Here is a 19,082-nt window from a genome sequence, read left to right on the forward strand (position 1 = left end):
ACATGTAGGCAAAAAGCTACTAAATTGGAAGGAAGAAGGTGAGATGCTTTGATGACTTACACGGGGAAGCCCTGAGCTTCAGGCAGGAGGTCCGGGCAGCGCGGGATGGTGTCAAACGTCCCCTTTAAAACACAGACACGGTGACTCTACAGTAACAGCAGGAAAGAAACAGGCAAGAGGAGCCGAGCGTTGTTTCAGACGTCTCCTGACGCAGGGCGACGACGGGGGCAGAGCGGTCCGTGCGGAAACCAGGCCCGCGGGGCTGCGGTGGGGCGGGGCTGGGGACAGGCACGTCACCAAGGGTCCAAGAAATGAAACTGTAAATAGAAGAAAAAAACGTGAGATGTATCTTTTTTGGAGTGGAAAAAAGTCTAATATGAATTAAGATCCCTTTTTTAAAAGACAAAGATAAATGACATTCTTAAAAATCTGGGGGGGGGACGTTTTTAAATAAAAACTGGCAAATTGGGGGGTCAGAATAAGGCAGTGCTGAGCATTTTCGTGCGCACAGAGCTGCCAGCCAGCCGGCCGTGGCTGTGCTCTCAGTGAGTCTGAGCCCAAGGCAGCTGGGGGGCGCCGCCGTGGTCCCTGGCCCAGGAGGGGGTGGGTCGGGACGGGCGCTCGCTGGGGCTGGGGCCGGTCTGGGGGGGCGGGAGGGGCTGAGGTAGGACCAGAGCTGGAGGACGGACCCGATGGGTCAGGAGGAGAAGCACCGAGTGACCGTGATGCCGAGGGTGGCCAAGCCCCCTGCCTCGGGCCCCGGGGAGACGTGTCGGGTGACAGGTGTCGGGCGGGCGAGCTGTTCGGCCAGGCAGGAGCTCTGCTGCCCAGCACCTTGTGCCCCGTTCCCTCCCTGGGGTGGGGGGACCCTCTGATGAGGTCGGCCCTGGTCCAGCTCTGGCCTGGAAGCGGAGCCTGCCCATCAAGAGACGGAGGGTCGAGGGGTCAGCAGAAAGGGCTGGGGGGGGCCGGGCTCCTGTGCTCGGGCTCAGACCCGCGGGCCCTCAGGACGTGCCCCTCGGTTGCAGCCTGGAGCGGTGGTCTCGCGGCTGAACTTACAAGCACATTGTTCGAAAATGCCCGAACCCGTGACCCACCGAAGTCCACATCCCTTTCGATGTCCTGCCGCTCGTGGGGAGGGAGGCCTGGCACCGGGACAGCACGTGGGGAGGGAGGCCTGGCACCGGGACAGCACGTGGGGAGGGAGGCCTGGCACCGGGACAGCACGCACAGAAAAAAGCCTGAACGTCCTTGGATAGGACTTAGGTGGTGTCCGTCCAGACGTGCGTGATGCTGGGTCCCCCAAGCCTTCCCCAGAGTGAGATCCAGACGCTGATGGCGCGGATGTCGCATGGGAGGGAGAGGTGTGGCCCCGGGAGGGGGCAGCGCACCGCCCCTGTGCACGCGCATGTGTGTACGTGTGTACGTGTGTGCGTGTGCGTGCGCACAGGTGCACGACAGCACACAGCCGTCCCCTCACGATGGACTTCCAGGGCCAAGGGGAACTGTTCACTGCATACTTTGTACTGCTTGAATTGTTGTCAAAACAAAAAGTGTGTAAATAAAATTCATCCAGATTGTTAAGAAAAACAAAATGGCCCCACATACCACACCCATAGCATCCTGCCCCTACCATGGAGGGCGTGGGTCAGCCCACCCAGAGGAACCCCAGCGTCCCTCGCCCCTCCTCCTCATCTGGTCAGTTGTGTCACCTTCAGTTCCTTTATAGTAAGTCACACCTTCCAACCTCCATTTACTTGGCTCAACTGTTTCTCAAGAGTATCGAGTATGAACATGAGAAAATGAAGGCCCGTATTCTTCCCCACGATTCCTCCCCCTTCCAGTTTCTGACAGCTCTTGTCGTACCATGTTTATGTATTTATACATATTAAACTTTGCATGTTTTGCCTAAACGTTGCAAACTCACAAAAGGCATTTACGATCATCTGTTAACTCACCCTGGAACCCCGGAGTGAAGTGTGATTCTGTACCCGGGCAGCTCAGAGTCTGAGCACAGAGACGAATAAGCTCTCTTCTTCCAAACACCATCAAACGCTCAAAGTTCATGTCATAGTTTAACTTGCTTTATATTTGGACTCTGGTCCAGCTTTTTGTCTTCCCTGGACATTTTAAAATAAAAATTTTAAATAAAAATATAGCAATTTTTAATGCTATTGTTGACAAAAAAACCCCCACAAACCTTTGTCTTATCACCACGATCTGCAATTTTCTTATTAAACTCTGCACGAATCCAATTTCTTCTCAAAGAACTTTTCCTCAGAACCTGATGCCTTCCGACCGGCTGCGAGGCTGGCGTCCCCTCCTCCCCAGACCCCAGCCTTCCTTTTACTTATTTTCCTGATTCGTTTTTACTAAAGTGATCCTTACATGACTTCCTCAGCAGAAAGGCATGGGAGGAAAATGTTCTGAATCCTTGCTTGTCTGACTTACTTTGCCTTCGTGTTAGCAGTTTGGCTGCACGTGAAGTTCTAGGTTCGGGACTTCCCTGGTGGTCCAGTGGTAAAGAATCCGCCTTCTGATGCAGGGGACGCGAGTTCGATCCCTGGTCGGGGAACTAAGATCCCACAAGCCACGCGGGGCAACGAAGCCCTCGCGCCACAACTACCGAGCTGGCGCGCCGCAGTGAAAGATCCTGCATGCCACAACTAAGACCCAACTCAGCCAAATAAATAAATAAATTAAATAAATGAAGTTCTAGGTTCACGTCCTGGCCCAGAACTCGGAAGGACTCGCTTCCCAGCCTCTGATTTCCAGCTCTGAAGTTGGCTGCCGTTGTGTAACTAACCTGGTTTTTTTTTTTTCCACAGAATTTTTGAAATCTAGTCCCAGGTTTTCGTATTTCACAAGATTGTGACATGGGGCCCATTTTCCTTTGTTCTGACAGGACCCAGTGAAACTCCCTCCTCAGGAGACTAGCGACTCCCTTCCGTCCTTTCTCCACTCACCTCCTCAGGGCATCTTCCTCTCTGATCGTCCCGCTCTCACTTTCTTCAAGAGGAATTCTGTGAAGAAAATAGACCCAGACGATCTTGAATGGAAACCCACAGCCCCCGCCCCTCCCTGCCCCGCCGTAAACTTTCCACTTCTGTTTCTGGTCAGTTCTTCCCCCCCGCGCAGCGGCCTCTAGATCAGGCTGTCACTTCCTGTTTCCTGATTACCCCCAATTTTAATAGGAGACTGTTCCTTTGTTTTGTTTTTATGGCTACAGTATGTTCTTGAAGTTCTGAGGGCACTAATTCAAATTTTTGAAGTTCTTTTCTCTTTCTGCACATCTAGGGCAGGGTTGTAAACCTTTTCTGTAAAGAACCAGACGGTAAACAGCTCCTGCTTTGTGAGCCGCATAGAGTCACTGTTAGGTGTTTTCTATCCCTTTCAAACAACGTTACGTAAAAACCATCCTTAGTCCTCTCACACCAGCCACGAGCTGTGGCTTCTCAGTTCCCCTCCAGGATCGGGGGTCAGGGGTTCTCTGCCCCCCGGTCCCCAGCACAGGATGCCCCACATTCTCTTGGTTGCTGGGGTGCATGTGATTTGTGTGTGTGTGTGCATGTGTGTGTTCTTACAAAGACAGGAGGACAGCATATAACGGGAGGTACAGATGTAGATCAATGTGAAGCAGCGACATGAAAAGCTGAGAAGGTTTTTACGGGTCCCCACTTAAGAATCAAGGTCAACTGCTCTGTAAACGGAGACGGCGCTGCATCTTAGAGCAGACGTGCTGTCAGCTTCTCACACCTTGGAGGCCCCTGGGCTGGCAGACAGAAAGGGTTAGGGCTGGAGCTTCTCGGTCAGGTGGTCCAGGGGTCAAAGCCTGGCTCTGTCGCCGTCTGGGTGCCCTTAAGAAAATTACACTCTCTCAACCTTGGTTTTCTTATCTTTTAAAAGAAGATAATAATACTCCTTAGCTGTGGGGTGGTTCTGAGTTAATACGAAGGTACTTAAGACGGTGCCACAGGCCAGCACATATGACAAACGGGGGCCTGTTCTGATTCGGTATAAATCTTAAATCTGCCCAAAGTGGGGCAGGAAAAGTGGGGGAACAGGAATAAAGAACAGAAATAAAATGATCGAAACACTCCAACTAAAAGGCAAAGACCTTCAGACTGGATAGAAAATTAAGACCCAGGTAGGTATACGTCATCTACAAGAAAGTCATTTTACACATAAAGACACAGACGGGTTTAAAGTAAAAGATGAAAAAAGCTTTAGCATGAAAACTAATCATAGGAAATCACACACACAGAAAGCTGTGTGGCTATATTAGCATCTAGTAGACTTCAGGACAAGGAGTATTTGCAGAGGTAGAGGGCATTTCATAAAGATAAAAGAGGTGCTCATCAGAGCCAACCCTAAATGCACAGACCCGTAGTAAGAGAGCTTCCAAGTAAATGAAGCAAAAACTGACAGCTGAAAAGAGCAACAGAGGCAGCAGACAAACCCATAATTGTGGTCGGAGATCTCAGCGCTCTCAGGGGCTGACAAGTAGACAGAAGAACAGGAAGGACGTGAAACGTTATCAGCCGACCTGACCTCGTTGATAGTTACAGAATAGCACACTCAACAACACTCTTCCCAGTTCGTGGGGACGCTCACCGAGGTAAGCATATGATGTGTCATAAAACAAGTCTCGCTGCACTTTAAAGGGCTGAAACTATACAGAATATGCCCTAGATCACAATGCAATTAAAGTAGAAATGTAACAGAAAGATAATTGGTAAATGACTAAATGTTTGGAAATTAAGCAATACACTTCTAAATAAATAATCCAATAATTCTAATATAAATAGATAACATAAATAACACACTTTTAAATAAATAACCTATGAGTCAAAGAAAAATCACAAGAAAAATTAGAAAATATTTTGAATTGAATGAATAGGAAAACAACATATCAAAAATGTGTAAGATAACAGCTAAAGAAGTGCTTGGAGGGATATTTATAGCTTCAGATGCTTACGTTAAAAAAGATGAAAGTTTTAAATATAATGATCTAAGCCTTAAAAAGCTAGAAAAAGAAGAGCAATTTAAATCCAGAGTATAATAGGCGGAAGGAAATAATAAAGGTAAAAGTAGAAATCAAAGAAATAGAAAATGGACAAATAGAGAAATCAATGAAACCAAAAGCTGGTTCTTTGAGAAGACCAACAAAATCGATAAACCTTTATCTAGACTAATTTCAAAAAAGAAACAAAAATTATCAATATTAGGAATGAAAGGACATGACAACAGATCCTACAGAGAATATTATGAATCAGTTTATGCCAATAAATTCTATAACTTAGATCACATGGTCAAATTCCACAAAATTTGCAAATTATCAAAATGGACACAAGAAGAAACAGAAAATAAAAACCTTACACCGTCTTTCAGAAACAGAAGAGGGAATAGTTCACAACTAAAATTATGAGTCCAGCATTACCCTGATTAAAAAATCAGACAAAAATATCACAACACCGACCAATATCCCTTAACCAAATATTAGCAATTTGAATACAGCAATATATAGAATCAATAATATACCAAAACCAAGTGAAGTTTTCCTCAAGAATGCAAGGTTGGTTTAACATTTGAAAATCTAAAAAAGAAAAGAAATAAAAATGTAATCATCTCAATAGATTAAGAAGATTTTGATGAAATGCAACACTCGTTGATTTTATTTTTTTTTATTTTTATTTTTTATTTTTTTTATTTATTTTTTTTTTATTTTTATTATTTTTTTTAATATTTATTTATTTGGCTGCTCTGGGTCTTAGTTGCAGCACGAGGGATCTTCATTGCCACGTGTGGGATCTTTATTTGCAGCATGCAGGATCTAGTTTCCTGACCAGGGATTGAACCCAGGCCCTGCATTGGGAGCATGGAGTCTTAACCACTGGACCACCAGGGGAGTCCCAACACTCGTAGATTTTAAAAACAACTCTCAGAAAACTGGGAATAGAAGGGAACTTCCATAACATGAGAAAGGACATTTACATAAGATTTAAGCTAACATTATGCTTAAGAGTAACAGCCTGAAAGCTTTCCCCCTAAGGCTGAGACAAGGCAACCTTTATTCAATATTGTGTTGAAGATCCTAGCCACTGCAGTAAAACAAGAAAAAGAAGTGAAAGGCATATAGATAGGAGTGAAGAAGTAAAATAGTCTTTATTTACACATGACATGATCATATAGGTAGAACATATGAAAAAATCTACAAAAAATGCTACTAGAACTAATAAGCCAGTTTAGCATGGTCAGAAGATGCAAGGTCACTAAACAAAGATCAACTGTATTTCTACATTCTAGCAACAAACAATTGGAAAATAAAATTTTAAAGTACAATTCCATTTGAAATAGTATCCAGAAATGTGTGAAATACCTGGGGATAAACTACAAACTATACAAAAAGATGAACACAGAAAACTATCAAGCATTGCTGAAAAAAATTTAAAGAACACCAAAATAAATGGAGAACAACAGCATGTCATTGGAAGATGCAATATTGGGGGGGGGGGGTTGTTGTTTATTTTTGTTTGTTTTATTTTCTTTTATTTTTGGGGGCTGCATCGGGTCTTAGTTGCAGCACGCAGGATCTTCATTGAGGCACGAGGGAGCTTTCATTGCGGCATGCGGGCTTCTCCCTAGTTGTGGCGTGTGGGTTTTTCTCTCTCTAGTTGAGGTGCGTGAGCTCAGTAGTTGTGGCACACGGGCTTAGTTGCCCTGCAGTATGGGGGATCTTAGTTCCCTGACCAGGGATCGAACCCGCATCCCCTGCATTGGATTCTTTACCACTGGACCCCCAGGGAAGTCCCAAGACCCAATATTGTTAAGACGTCGGTTTTCTCCAATGCCCACCAAAATTCCAGCAGCCTTTTTACTTTATAGAAAAATGATTAGCTGAGTCTAAAATGCCTATGGAAATTCAAAAAGCCGAAGCAGTTTTTACAAGAACAGTTGGAGAACTTTAGCTAATTTCAAGACTTACTATAAGGCTACAGTAATGGATACATGATGGTATTGGTGAAATGATGGACATGTACATCAACTGAATGGAACAGGGAGCATCGCAATATATCCACTTATTTGGGGCCAACTTACTTTTGACAAAGATGCCAAGGTAATTTAATAGGTTAAGAAAAGTCTTTTCATCAAATAGCTATCCATACTGGGGCGGGGGGAGGAATGAACATTGACTCTTATCTCACACCATCTGCAAAATTTAAATTTAATTTGATCATAGGCCTAATTGTAGAAGCTAAAACCATATACCTTCTAGAAAAAAAGAAAAAAAATAAAACCACAGGAGAAAAATCTTTATGGTGTTGGGATATGCAAAGATTTCTTAGGATAGAAAAAGTGTGAAGCATAAAAAATACCAATAAATGGGATTTTCATTAAATTTAAAGCTTGCTTTTTAAAAGGTACTATTAAGAAATAAAAAGGCAAGCCACATAATGGCGGAAAATATTTACAATACATCAGAGTATCTGTATCCAAAATATATAAAAACACTTAGAATTCAATAACAGGAAAACTAGTCACCCATTTTAAAAAATAGGACAAAGTTTGAACACTTACCCAAAGAAGATATGTGAAATATTAGGCACAGGAAAAGATCTTCGACCTCAACAGTCATCAAGAAAATGCAAACTACAGTCACAATGAGATACCATTAGACAGCTACCGTAATTTTTTAAATTTAAAAGACTAATGATACCAAGTATTGGCCAGGATGTGGAGCTACTGTTGGGGGGAACTTACAATGGTACAACCACTTTGGAAAAGCGTTTGACAGTTTCTTTTTAAAGCTAAACATACACCTACCATATGACCCAGCCATCCCACTCCTAGGTCTTTACCCAAGAGAAATGAAAGCATCTGTCCACACAACGATGTGGTGTTGAGTATTTATAGCAGCTTTATTTGTAACCACCAAAATACTGGAAATAACCAAAAGTCCTTCAACAGGTGAATGGGTAAACAGGTGTGGTAGATCCATACTGGAATAAGCTGCTATCAGCAATGAAAAGGCATGAACTAGTGGTTCTCACGGCATGGATGAATCCAGATACAAAAAAGTATATACCATGCCATTCCATCGATATGAAATTCTGTAACATGAAAAACTAACCTGTAGTGACAGAAGGCAGATCCGTGGCTGCCTGGGGTTAGGGATGGGGGAGAACCACAGAGGGGCACGAGGGGCCCTTTGGGATTGAAGAAAATGTTTTCTATCTTGATTGGGGTGGTGGTTTCATGGGTGTTTGCTGTTGACTAAGAAAACGCAGAAGGCTGCATATGAGAAAAGAACTTACTTGGGACCTTTAAGAATTTCAACTTGGGAAACAGATTTGGGTAAAGCTGAAAGAGTGTTCAACGGAAGAGAAAGAGTCAGGGGTTTACAAAGGCAAACGCCATGAGCTTGTTTTTGTTTGTTAATTTACCATCCTAACCATTTTCTAAACTATTTGTTTATTTATTTATTTAGGCTGCGCCGGATCTTCGTTGCGGCCTGCGGACTCTTAGTTGCAGCCTGCATGTGGGGTCCAGCTCCCTGGCCAGGGATCAAACCCGTGACCCCTGCACCGGGAGCGCAGAGTCTCACCCACTGGGCCGCCAGGGAAGGCCCCGTGAGGTTGTTAAAGTCCGGCAAGAATTATGATTGACTCTGACACAAGAAAGGAGATACTTGTCCGTAAGGGATAGGCTGTCACAAGTTATGTAGGCCAGGGGTCCGATAAGTGTCTTGAGTTTCTGGAACGTTGTGCAGATGTTCCGGACGCCTGCATCAAGACAGTAAGTGGTCAGAGCTCCGATTCCATCCAGATTGAGATACGTACAAACCCCACTTCCTCAGCGGTCCATTTAGAGGCTCTCTCGGCAATACTGGTGCCATTTTGATTTTCCTCTCACACTACATTTGTCAAAATTCATCAAACTGTACACCTAAAATGGTATGTGTATTTTATATAAACTAACCTTTAAAAAGTTGATTTGACAAGGTAAAAGTTACAAGAAAAAAAGAAAATGAATGGGGCACCTTTACCTGGCTCTACCTGGAGAAACGAAAAGGCAAGAGGAGACTGGTCTTAGGCTTTTTTTTCAGTTGGAATCGTGGTCATTGTGACCTTTCTTAATGTTTCTGTCTTGGTCCTAAACTTTTCTTTTGTAGTTAAGAACAGACAACGCCCAGATTAACTGATTAATACTCCAGCCTTCATCTGTCTGGAACGGAAGCTCTCTCTGGAGCTCTGCGGTCACGCCCCCTCTTGCTGTCAGCCTTCCCAGCCATATGGTCGCAGACTTGTGGGTTCGCTGGCCACACAGAACCGCTGTATGTTACAATCATGAGTTACAAACGTGGAAGTAGCTTCATGTGCACTTCAGTTCCTGTCCTGTGTCGCCCACGACTAGGAAGAGGCCTTGTTGGCTGCATCTCATTTCTCAAACAAGCTCAGGCCCGAGTCACACCACCTCAGACCAGGGTCACAGGCGGCGTCCAGGGGATTGCAACCGGAAACTCCACGTGACTGAAGTCACACAAGTTCTCGTGCTGCAGGTGACTTGGAACTACTGGATTTAATCTGCTTTCTAAGAATGCAAAAGTTTTGGTTCTTTTTTATGAGGATCCCTTTTTTGTAACCTTCTAAAAGGAAGCCTACTGTGGTTGAAGAATTTCGAGGAAACTAACAAAAGGAAGTTCTCCGAGAGGTGCATGGGACGTGTATAAAAGATGTTCTCAATGGCCTTACGTTAAGTAGCGAAAAAGGTGTGAGCAACCTGAAGGAGAGGCTGATTTTTTAAAAAATATTGTATGATGGGAGTCTTACTTCTTTCCCCACTTAATAGCATATATGTCATTTGAAGGCACACTGTTTTCTATTTTTCTGACATGTTATTCATTAATACTAGTCTTACACTTACCAGCCATGATTCTCCTGCCTTTTGTTTCATTACTGGACTAAAAGTAAGTATTTTTGAGCTAAGTGGGCAAGAGAACTGGAAAAGAGAAGTGAGAAGTCACGGTCCCCGGGAGTGTGGTGCAGGCCCACGTCTGCTGTGAGCCGTGCCTACGGGGCGCCAGGGGCCCCCTGGGCTCACAGGGCGGGGCCCCACGCCGGGCAGCGCGGTGGCACCCGCGTCCCCCAGGTCCAGGGCTGGGGGCTCCAACGTCTGCAAACAGTGGTCCCTTCCGAGGGGAGCTCTTGCGCAAAGCGAGAACGACGGGCAACTTGAGTGAAACAGAAGCACGAGCACACACACTACTCAGCCCGCGAGGAAGGGCAAAGGGAAGGATAAACCCTCAAGCCCTTTTATGGTCGCTGGGCGCGTACACCGGCAGGTGTGTATTAAACACCATTGCTTCTTACCTACTCAATTTAATCTACAGGGGAAATGAATCTCAAAGAAAAATCATCAACGGAAATAATTTATCCTCAAAATATTTACCATAGTATTTGTGAGATAATAGAAAATATACATATTGGTCTCAGCCCCTGGTTCCTGGCACAAGGCTCCTGAAACCCTTGGAACGTCCTGACGAGACCACTGGGAGCACCTTCTGTTCTAATACTAGGTCTCTGACCCTGTTCCTGACACACAGTCCCTAAACCCCTTGGAGTTTCCTGGGTGATAAGAGCGTCCTTTGTTCTCATGAGGCGACTCTAGGTGGGCTTCTGGATGGCTCCTGGTCACCACAAGCTCGGAGCTTTCAGCCCCACCCCATTCTCGGGAAGGAAAGAGGGCTGGAGATTGAGTTAACCATCACTCATGCCTCTGTGATGAAACCTCCGTAAAATCCCAACAGCGTGGGGTTCAGAGAGCTTCCAGGTTGGTGAACACACCTACGTGCCAGGAAGGTGGCACCCCAACTCCACGGGGACAGAATCTCCTGCGCTTGGGAACCTCCTGGACCTCGCCCCCTGTGCCTCTTCATCTGGCTGTTCATCTGTGTCCTGAACCATATCCTTTCCTACGGGATAAACCAGTAAACCTGAGGAGTGCTCCCCCCGAGTTCTGTGAGCCCTTCCAGCAAATTAACGGAGGCCGAGTCGGGGGTGGGGACAACTGGTTTGTAACAAGTCGGACAGAGGTTGTGGGTAACCTGGGGACCTGCCACTGGTGATTGACTGGCATCTGAAGGGTGGGACTGAGCCCTTGACCTGGGGACCTCGGGTAGTGTCGGGACTGAGTTCACTTGCAGGACAGCCGTCTGGAGTCAGGAGTGCTGTGAGTGTGGCAGGTGTCGGAGCAGAGACACAGGAGCAGCGAGGCTTTTCCTAAACAGCGTCACTTATACTGGGGGAGGGAGGCATCATCGAATAAAACACTGCAGCCAAATGATGTAGTAACAGACACTATTAAAAGTATATTTGTAGAGTTTGTAATAGCATGGGAAAATGTTACAAGTGAAAAAAGGAGGATACAAAATGCAACAATAATTTTTTTTAAAAAGCACAAATATATGGAAAAGAGTCTTTAAAATATCACAATACGTAGCTGGTTGACGTAAACATTGAATTTTCCCCTTTTTTTCCCATTTGTCTATCACAAGCACCTGTTATCTTCACACAGTAAGACAGTAAACTCTTCAAAAGCAGCATAAACTAGACTTCAATGAATTATAGTGTAAAACAAAGGACGTCCCCACCATCTGGTTCCCCGAGGATCAAGCCATGGGGCACCGGGCCCCACAGCACAGCCCGAGGGGAGCGCAGACCCAGGACGGGATGAGGCCTGGCGCTTTGGGAAAACAGGCCCTTCGACGGTTACACGTTAGGAACAACATTTACAGACCGGATCCTTGCATCTTCCCACCCTTAGGAAAGCGCTAGAGTCATTCATGGGGATACCTGTCCCCGTGACAGGCAGCGACCCTCCACGAGGCCCCCCTCCTCGGAGCGGCTCCCCGGAGCTGGATGAGGGGCTGTCCCCGAATCACGCGGAAACTCGGGGCTCACGTCGTGCGTCCTTTGCAGGGGACAACAGGAACACCACAAAGACGTCACATGCCCACAGCTGACTGATAACCACAACGTGATCCCAGTACAGATTCTTTCGGTTTTGGACTCACAGAAGAGCTGCAGGGGCACCAGAGTCCCCTCTCCCGGTCTCCACGCTTCCCGGGACATGCGCCCCTCCCGGAACGAAAGCGTGTACCATCGGGAACGAGGGTGGCCCTGCTCCGACGCTATTGGCTAAGCCACGCGGTGGGCGAGGACGTCACCAGTATTTCTGCAAACGCCCGTCTCTGTCCCGGGAGCTGACCCTGGACCCTCAGGCCCCCACCTGGGACAGTCCCCTTGGTCCCGTCCCCGTGACCTGGAGGCTTCTGAAGAGCAGGGTCAGCCGTCACCAGCCGCCCTGGGGCACAGGTCACCGGGAAGGGCAGGAGGGCACAGCGGTGTCACCATGCCCCGTCACCAGGGACGGGGACCCTCACAGCTGAGGCAGGTGGCGTCTCCACTGCACGGTGACTCCTTTTTTCTTTGTAGTTAGGAAAGAGCTATTCGGAGACGTCTCTGAGACCATCCGCACGCCCGCCTGCCCGGCAGCTTCGAGCACCGGTCCCCCCGGGCGCCGGCAGCGGTCACAGCGGTCACTGCCCACGGCCCTCCGTGCTGGAGGTTCTGTGAGGAGGACGTGCCCTGCGTCCCCGCCCTTCTCAGCGACGTTTACCCACCCCTTGGATTCCGCCCCAGTGCTACCAACATCACCTCCTCATTCGGTGTGGTCCAGCGCCCGGGGCTGCTGGCAGCTCAGGGTGGCACCTGCATCCCCGAGGCCCCGCGTGGGCACCACGTGGCTCCTTTCCCAGGGAGAGTCCTCAGGACCCTCACCTGCAGGGCTGTGCTTCTCGGCCCTCAGCGGGCAGTCAGGAGACAGTCCGACCCGCGCAAGCACCCGGCTCTGGATTTCCTGACTCTCCGTCGATCTGTGTTCTAAACACACACACGAGCTCCAGCTCACAGGGTCCCCTCTTCCCCGCTGCAGCTTCTCTCTCCCACAGCAAGGAACCTGCGAGTTCTCATTATCTGCAAAATATCTGCTTACTTGTTCAACAGCGGTAAACATACAGCTTCAGAACCGCTAACCCACCCCAGTGGGAGTGAGCCGACCAGCAGGAGGACAGCGTCCACCCAGGTCTCCGGTCCACACACGGGGTTCCTGGGGTCGGCGGTGTGGCCACGGGACCACCAAGACAGTCACCTTTGTCACGGACTGCACCCCCTACATCCTGCTTGATAGTCTTAAAATTAACATAAAGTTCAGTCTTTGGGGTGCACGTTTCTATGGGTTTGGCAAACCTTCAAAGTCCCATCCCCACCCCCTCGTCACCAGACGGAACAGCCCCGTCAGCCCAGACCCCCTCAGGCTGCCCCAGACCCGCCAATCCCGACAGTTTTGCCCTTTCCAGAATGTCCTGCACTTCCCAAGTGCCCGGAGGATCCCCCGCCACTGCCTGCGTGCAGCCTGGGGCAATGATGGCTAGGGCTGCCGTAAACGCTGCCAACCTAAGTCAGAACTTCTCTTGGGTGAACGTTAATTTTATTTTTAAAGACAACTTGCTTGCAAAACATCATATGGCAAAATAGACAACAATAGTTAGAAAAACCCTGAAGGAGAAAAGTGAGGGAGCTGGCCCTGCAGATACAGCATCTATAACTTCAAAAGAGTGGTGCTGGGGCAGCTCCAAAAATCATCACGTCAAGTACGTTCTCACGTCAGCACAGGATGAGGGTGGAATCTCCAATCAGTGGGCAAAAGGTGAGCTTTTGGTAAGTGGAAGGAGGACACCTAGAGACCTGCGTGGGAAGGGTGACACGGACCCCTTCTCTGCCCTGCCCGTCGGCACCCTGCATCAGAGATACAAGTGCAGAAATGAAACTACACATGCACTGGCAGAACACAGACGGAGTCTTCTAACCTAGGACTAGGAAAGACTTAAAACCCAAATGCTGTGGAAGAGTGATCAATTCACCCACGTTTAAACAAAAGAACTTCTGCAAACAAAAACATGCCATAAGCAAACTAAAATACCAAAATGATTCTAAAAATGATACACTGACTTTAAAAGTGTGACTTGTATTGCAAATATCTCTATAATCTGATAGAAAGATGGGCAAAAAAGGCAGGTGCCCCACTTATAAGGAAAATGCAAATGAAAACTACAGGGACCTAATTTCTCACAGCTCAGGGTCAGGCTGCGGGCACACGGGCTCTCTGCTGATGCATAGCTGGTGCGACAGCAACAGCGGCAGCCCACGTGGAGAGAAGTGTCACAGTCACTCACATCTAGAAGGCTGCACTACCAAGACCACACGATTTTAACCTGAAAATGATAATAACTACAAAAGACTGAAGACATATCAACTACACAGAAATCCACGGTAACATAGCGCTTTAACATCACATTTTTTAAAATGTGATGGTTCACTTTGTTTTTTAATTAATAAACTGTATTTTTTAGAGCAGTTTCAGGTTCATAGCCAAATTGAAAGTACAGAGTTCCCATACCCCCTCTGCCACCTTCCCGCCACGCACGGCCTCCCCCACCATCAGTGTCCACACCAGGTGGGGGACGGTCACCGCTGAGGAACCCGCAAAGACAGGTCATCACCCCCCAGAGCGCACGGTTCACGCCGGGCGCGGCAGTTCACTTTTGGAAGCTGCTTCAGCGCTGAGTTCTTACTCTGAAGCCAGACAAAAGAATCACGAATCAGGCACGGATCCCACCTTTCCTGTAGGGACGGTATTTTGGAGTAACCAACTGGTCCACGATGGAAAATTCTTCCGTACAGGCCTGCTCCAGCTGACAACACAATAGGAAAGACAGAATTACAAATTGCCAGGGACGTCCCTGGCGGTCCAGGGGTTAGGACTCTGCGCTTCTACTGCAGGGGCCTGGGTTCGACCCCTGGTCGGGGAACTAAGACCCTGTATGCTGCGCGGCGTGGCCAAAAAAGAAAAAAGGTATCGCCCATCTGCCAAGCCCGCTGGAATACGGACCTGCTGACTCACCAGGGATGTAGGCGAAGCTGTGGGGCCAGAGGTCAAAGGCTAACAGGGACTCTGCGGTGGACGGGGCCAACTGGGGCCACCCCAACGTGGCCCCGCAGCCAGAAGAAAAGGGCAGTGCTTCTCAGGTCTCCATGCACACTAGCAGCCCGAGGCCCTGGCTGAAATGCAGGTTCTGATTCAGCGGGTCCACGGAGGGGCCTGAGGCTCTGCACTTCTAACCAGCCCCAGACGAAGGCAGCGCCGCAGAGCCACACTCCACACTGCGTGGTGAGGGTCCAGCACCACGTACGGAGCGTGGCGCCTGGGGCAGAGGGGCCTCATTCAGTCACGCCTCAATCAGACTCGCCGGTTAGCGGAGCAGAGGAAGACACGGCCATTCAAGGACTCACAGGTCAACCCAAAGTGTGGGGTGTCCTACAGGACAAGTGACCTCGTTTCCCCAACAGAGGGGAAGGGGACTTGAGACACGCCATCGAGGGCAGCGTGCAGACCTCGCTGGAGCCACAGGGAGCACACTGGCTGTAAAAAGATGTTTTCTGGACAACTGGGGAGGTGTGAACATAAACTGGAAATTAGTTACTAAGGAATTATTAGGTTTTGTTTTTATATTAGCTACGATAATGGCATTCTGTTTATGTAAAAGACTTACATGAAAAATATAACGTCTGAGGTTTGTTTTATAACACTCAAGCTCCAAAACCAACCAAAACACAGAACAAGTGAGGAGGGAGGACAAATGGTAAAAGTAATGGGTACGACAGGATTCATTGGATTATCCTATTTTTATTCAAAATTTTCCTTTAAAAAATTTCATAAAACAAGCTTTAACCACCACAGCACTATGCACCATTACTATTTTTGCTTAGCAAGTCTCAAGAAAAAAAGTGTAACTTAGAGCAAAAGAGGAAAAAAAGCAGAGACTGCCTGCTAGTCCGTTTCTCTAGATTTCGCCTTCCGTCAACCCTCACTTATCTCCTTAGCTACTGAGCCCACACCCTCTAGCGGCACGAGGTCATTTCACAGGCAAGAAGGCCCCGCCTTTCACCTGTGAACTCGCCCGCTCGTTATTACCAAAGCAGGGTCCCCAGTCCCCTGCGCAGCCCTGCAGAGGCCTCTCCACTTACTGCCCTCACTGCTTTGTTTTAAAAAGGCTTTTAAAAAGTCTCCAAAAGAATTCAGAAGGTGTGGAGTCCTTCACTGTGCTTGGTTTTCCACATCTTTCCTTCAATCAGAATAGTTCAGATCCGGGACTTCCCTGGCGGTCCAGTGGTTAGGACTCTGTGCTTCCATTGCAGGGGGCACGGGTTCGATCCCTGGTCAGGGAACTAAGATCCCACAAGCCGCGTGGCACGGCCAAAAAGAAAAAAAAAAACCAGATCAGACCCAGCCTTCATTAAGGATTCAAACAAAAAAGAATACCAAACAAGAAAATCCCACCATATTACTTTTCCATACTCTATTAAAATGTAACTTCATAGAACTTTTGCTAAACCTTTCATTTTTCTGCTGGTTTTTTACACCCTGTTCTTTTGCTCACACAAACTCCTCTTGGTCTTTACAAAGAGAAGATTTCAAACACAGCGTGTATTGGGCAGTTGGACACAGTAGAAATGTGCTCTGGTGGGTCTAAGCAGAAAAATCACCTGCTGAAAGGACTGAGTAGCTCACAGAATTTCCAAAAGGAATGCAGAATGTCGCTAGGGAAATAGCAGGCGCGAGGAAATAGCTAGGGAAATAGCAAGGGCCACGGCTGAAGACACTACAAACCCAACCTGGTGAAGACCCTTCACCATTGCCTCTAGAAATGCCGCTTTGCTGCAGCCACAGCTGCCGTCACCACCGAACACCACATACAGGGGCAGCTAGCTTCTCTGCAACCACTAGCTCCTGATCCAGTCTAATGGGCTGAACTCTGGCTGAGCTCGCACCTTAGCCGCTAGGAAGGCTGGGAAAGTGACCATCTGGTTTTTTCACTTCTGCTGGGCGCTCTGTCTGCCATCCATATTCAGAGGGTAAGGCGTTCTCTCAACACAGGAAGGGGCTTCCAAGGCTGGAAAACACAAAATTAATAGGTCTTTTGTTTCCATACTCAAGATTATTTGGTAGTTTCTCACCATCAGAAAGTTCAAGAGAAAAGGGAAATATTTTAGAATTTTCCAGTTACATCTGAACTTAACACTCTATTTCATAGGGACAGCTCAGGCTCAAATAATAACCTACTGGACAAACATCATGTTAACAACCTGTTGCTGATAAAGGACTTCACAGTGAAAGCATAGAGAGACCGCAGACCCAGCACCTCCTCTTTCCCACGGCACACTTCAACGGACAGCACTTCTCTTAAATGGGATCCTGCTGAGACTCTTCCCCATTTGGAACAGCAACAAACAAAAAATCCAGAAAGATCCCTAAACACCTAAACAAGACATCAGCAAATCGACTCTGTAGTAACAGTAGATTTCTGCCCCAAAGAGCTGAACAACCTGTGGACTAAGAATGTTGCCTGCCATGTCAGTAAGGAAGGACGTTGCAGCCATCAGTCATCAGTAATTGCAGCCACTCCCCACCGTGCAGCCTGAGAAAACTCACGAAGGAAACAAGGAATGCCTGCCATCACGGAGTCATCACATTGCAACTACCCCAGACGGTGAGCCCTGAGGGGACTCAGGATGGGAAAGCACAGGACACCGGCCCCAGAGCTGAGGTGCAGATCAAAGGAATGATTTCAGTGAGCCCAGACTCTTGCATCTTTCCATACATAGAAAAGCGCTAAATTCCTTAATTTGAGATATCTGGTTTTCCTTAATTAACGATAATCTTTTGACATTCCGACTACCTGCCATTTGTTGCAGAAACTCCTATGTATCCTGGTTCCCCCCTCGGAGCAGTTTTCTCGGGGTTGAGGTGCCCCGGCTTGAAGCCCTAAGAACGATCCCTGAATAAAACATAGCCCTCAACTTTCAGCTTGTGGTTTGTTTGTTTTTTTCTTCAGTCGACAAAACCCAACGAGCCTGGGGCTTCCTCAGCCTCTTTGTTTCCCTTTTACTTGAAATCCTTCAGTGTCACGACTTTTTCAGCTAATTGTGTTAGAAGGTGGCGGGGAGGGAAGGGAAACTGGACAAGAAGAAATAACAACAAGGAAGAAGACAAAATCTACAAAAAGCAAACAAATGTAAGAACAACAACAAAAAAAGTCAGAAAAATCAAAGCCTATGACAGGCAGTAATCAACACACCTGCACCGAAGGTGAACTGGAGGCACGTTTCCCCAGGAGGTGGGGTTGGAAGTGCTCAACGAAGCAGCAGGGCAGGCGGGCGTCACCTCTCTCTGCAAAGGGCCGGTGTGGCCAGAGCGCGGGCAGCAGTCGAGAAAAGAGAAGAACCGGGCAGAGCCTAGAAGCAAATCAGGAACTGGGGAGTGAGTGAGAGGCACTTCAGGAAGGTTCTGGCAGCAGCGAGGCTGCGATTTCCTTCCCTGGGCAGCTTGGGGCCTTTCTGAACCTTCCAGGCTGAGGCCGCCCAGTCCCCCACGGCCTCTAGGACGGGGTGACAGCCGGGAGCCACCGAACCCTCTGAAGCCCCTTCAAGATTGTGTCTAGCTTTACACCCTGTGCCTTGTGTGTTTTTCCAGCACGAGGGGTAACACTCAGTACGCGTGTTCACATCCCCCTCCTTCCTACCCCCCAGCCCAGACTCTCCACGGGCCCCGAGGCCGAGAGACGCGTTAGCATCGGCGTCCCTGCGGAAACGCCCTCTCGTCTCCCGTGGGGCGGCCGCCGTGGGATTCCCACCCTCGGCCCGCGACGGAGAGCCACACGTCCGCTCCAAACCCCTCTTTTCATCTGGCAGCTGCAGGACGGACCCAGAGGCCCCGCAAGGAGGTGACCAGCCGCGCCCACCGCCCGCCTTCTGCTTCCGCCGGCCGGAGACCGGGCGGGGGTCGGAGGCGAGACCCGAGTCACGTGGCGTCGCGGTCACGTGTCAGGCCCAGGTAACGTGCGAGGCGGGCTCAGGGCGCACGCCTGAGCTCTCTCACTCTCGCGAGATGCACGGGGGTCACGT

General features: G+C 48.3%; 2 long non-coding RNA genes across 5 annotated transcripts; both read right to left on the reverse strand.

Moving 5' to 3' along the window:
* Positions 1-35: 35 nt before the first annotated feature.
* On the reverse strand, positions 36-5,678 carry LOC309615868. Its single transcript, XR_014237112.1, has 3 exons — positions 2,967-5,678; positions 1,959-2,120; positions 36-317 (listed from the first exon to the last, which is right to left on the reverse strand). It is a non-coding gene; the product is annotated as an uncharacterized lncRNA (long non-coding RNA).
* A 7,848-nt stretch (positions 5,679-13,526) lies between these two features.
* On the reverse strand, positions 13,527-19,012 carry LOC309615824. Of its 4 annotated transcripts, XR_014237082.1 has the most exons (5): positions 18,257-18,957; positions 16,950-17,071; positions 16,146-16,346; positions 15,022-15,179; positions 13,527-14,812 (listed from the first exon to the last, which is right to left on the reverse strand). It is a non-coding gene; the product is annotated as an uncharacterized lncRNA (long non-coding RNA). The 4 variants fall into 4 exon arrangements; XR_014237079.1 differs by lacking the exons at positions 15,022-15,179; positions 16,146-16,346 and having other exon boundaries at positions 18,257-18,413; positions 18,883-19,012; XR_014237080.1 differs by lacking the exons at positions 15,022-15,179; positions 16,146-16,346 and having other exon boundaries at positions 18,257-18,413; positions 18,812-18,957.
* Between the last annotated feature and the right edge of the window lie 70 nt (positions 19,013-19,082).

The sequence above is a fragment of the Balaenoptera borealis genome (genome assembly GCF_965194805.1).
Source record: "Balaenoptera borealis genome assembly, chromosome: 18".
Classification (NCBI taxonomy): domain Eukaryota; kingdom Metazoa; phylum Chordata; class Mammalia; order Artiodactyla; family Balaenopteridae; genus Balaenoptera; species Balaenoptera borealis.